Source organism: Canis lupus, chromosome X (assembly GCF_048164855.1).
Source record: "Canis lupus baileyi chromosome X, mCanLup2.hap1, whole genome shotgun sequence".
Lineage (NCBI taxonomy): Eukaryota > Metazoa > Chordata > Mammalia > Carnivora > Canidae > Canis > Canis lupus.
In genome coordinates this window covers 92809202-92812245 of record NC_132876.1, presented here as the reverse complement: position 1 = coordinate 92812245, position 3044 = coordinate 92809202, and the positions used below count along the sequence as shown (strand labels likewise).

The following is a 3044-nucleotide window of genomic DNA, read 5'->3' as shown; positions in this document are numbered from 1 at the left end:
CACAGTCAACTTGGGATTCTTTCTATCCCTTTCCTTCTGCCCCTCCTCCCACTCACACACTCTCTCTTTAAAATAAATAAAATCTTTAAAAATATATAAAGGGGGCCTACAAATTTTTGTCTTTTTCTTTTAACATAGCAAATATAAAAGAAACTTGAGCAAGCATTTCATCACCTCCATATTTACTGGTATGAACTCGGAAATTTTATTTCTCCAGTCAGAAGGGGAAAACATAGCCAGTGACCTTTAGTTGACTGCCTAAGAGCAGTCTAAAGAACATTGTTCTTTAGAGCTGTTTCTCATATAACTGCCAATGTACCTGAAATAGTCTCTTGGCAATAATCACTCATCCAGACACTCTTTCTGATACTCTTTTTAAGACAGCCAAGTTTTCATATTTGAAAGGGATCAGTTTGCCTTTCCAGTTAAAAATACAGTTTTAAAAGCACATTTAGGGGTACCATGGTATTATTTAACAAAGAGTTCTCAGTTTTAAACATATATAGTTAAATATTTATGGATAAAAAAATAACAATGTCTTATAGTTTCTTCAAAATAATAAGAGAGGAAGGGGAGAAATATTGCCATAAATTAATAATTGTTGAAGGTAAAAGATAGGAACAAAGGAGTGTATGGTAATATTCTATTTTTATACACAATTGAAATTGACCATAATCAAGAGATACCCCCCACAGTATAGGATCATCACAAAGTATTGCAAAAACAACTTTGTTTATATTTATTATTAATTTTACTATATGGTACTGTTTAAAGGTAATAAATCTTATTTATAATAAGCAGAATAACTTGGGATGCCTGAGTGATTCTGTGGTTGAGCATCTGCCTTTAGCTCAGTTCATGATCCCACGGTCCTGGGATCAACTTCTGCATCAGGCACCACTCCCGTCAGGGAGCCTACTTCTCCCTCTGCCTGTGTCTCTGCCTCTCTCTCTCTCTCTCTGTCTCTCTCTGTCTCTCATGAATAAATAAATATTAAAAAAATAACTTGAGAATAAAACCTAGTTAGTTCTCCCTCACAGTTATACATCTTGTAAGAAATGAGTTTCTGATACTTATACCATTTTTTTATAGTATATTTTAGAACTTTCCCCGGTAACTTTTTTCAATATTTATATACCATCATAGTTGGATAACAACCTTGAGAAAATATTTTTCCACTCCTGACAAAAACAACAATGCATAAATCTTTCATTGCACATAAAAACTATCTTAGAGACTTGAAGAAAATGGGAGAGTGCGTAGTTTTGTTTTATGTATAAGAAACATATGGCTATGCTTTTTTTGGGAATTGTTGATGGACAATATGAAAAGTGATTTAAATTTAACTTTCAAAATTAACTTTACTCAAAAAAATTCCCTTTGGCAACTAAGATTTCAAAAGCAGATGAGAGTAATGACTACTTAAAAATGCAACGTTACAAGTTATTACCTGAAATACAAATGTAATGTGTAGATCATGGCCAGTTAAACCATTTCCCAGTTTTACAAAGCAACAATTTTATTCAGCACCATTAACTAAAAAGGTTACCACTGAATATGGAAACATGATTTGAAACTTGTTTCCTCAGGCAGAGTCTTGAAAGTATATTTTGTTTCTAAACTATAAACACAATTAAGGGATTCAACTGATAAAATAAGAACCATGACTTCAGACCCTAAGCAGCTTTTCTCCCATGTAAAGATGTATTCTCTCCTCAGAGACAATATAGCTCAGGACCCTTAATCACCATCACCACCATTTTCTCCCTCCCTTCATCTCCCCCAACAGACATGGTCATGTGACATTTTCCTGCACAATCCCACACCAGAAGTTAGAATTCTATGATGCAATTTGATGGTGATAATTAAAGAGAGTTGGGGCAGTTATTACCAAGTGTTTGGTGTATGATCCAATAATGTGACTCATTTCCAGCATGCCCACAGACTTATATCTACTTTTCACACATGCCCTTAACTATCTCATTCTCTACATACTGTTCATAGCCTTTTATCACATTTGCAAAAAAGTACATATTACTGGTTACTTTCATCAGGACACAGCAATATAACATAATGAAATAATGATTTCATAATGAAATACTATTTTTTTAACATATGAAATACTACACACTAGCAAACCAGTATTCCAAATGATATTAATGGTACCAAATTGGTGTTTTAAAGTCTCTCTTTATTGACTTTAAAAGCCCAAACATGCCTGAAACCTCCCTTACTTGTCTTAGTAATCTTCCACCTATGAATTCATCTAATACTTTATTAAAGTCATGAATATCCTGAAGCCATACACCCTCCTGGGAAATACGTCCTTCACATTTACTGTCTACTATATAGAGTATACATTGCTGCCTTTAATTTGAACTAAACTATCTTTTGCAAGCTCCGCAAGGTGACTCTTCATTCCAGAATTTAAAAAACAAACAAGCCTAAATTAATTTTCTCTCTATACATCCAGATTTTATAAACTTTAATCTTGTACTCATGTTAGGATCTGTCTTTGAAGACTGAAGAGTGTTCTTACTTAGAAAGCTTACCCAATCAAAAAAAAAAAAAAAAAGCTTACCCAGTACAGTTCTCCAGCCCCTCAATTATACAAATTGCTGTTACTGAAGATGTTTCCAGTACTGCTAATGTCCTACTTGAAGTCTGTGATCAAAACTGAACAAGGAAATGTATGTGGAAAAAAATCAGTGTGTACAGATTCACTCTGTATCCAGCTGTAGCCCCAGGTGGGTGCTTTTTCTGTCTGCCACAGAGACATCCCCAAGTGTTGTAACCACCTTGACCTGTCAGGGCAGTGCAACCCTCTGGGGACTCAGGGAAAAGAAGAAATATAAATCACTGTAGATTTCTATTGGGTACTATGACATGTGGAAGCTTACATTTTGAGAGAGATACTGCCTTGCCCAGACCAAGTCCAGAGCATATGATTTCATTCATTAGACAATTGGTTTGTTCACTTGTTAAATCATTCATCTTTTAAGATCTAATATTTATTGAGCTGCTACTGTGTGTTGTTCCCTGAT

The 3044-nt window shown here is 34.5% G+C and overlaps 1 non-coding gene across 1 annotated transcript; it reads left to right on the top strand.

The window, feature by feature from the left end:
- Nucleotides 1–2714: 2714 nt before the first annotated feature.
- On the top strand, nt 2715–2839 carry LOC140628950 (small nucleolar RNA SNORA77). Its single transcript, XR_012026863.1, has one exon. It is a non-coding gene; the product is annotated as a small nucleolar RNA SNORA77 (small nucleolar RNA).
- Nucleotides 2840–3044: the final 205 nt, after the last annotated feature.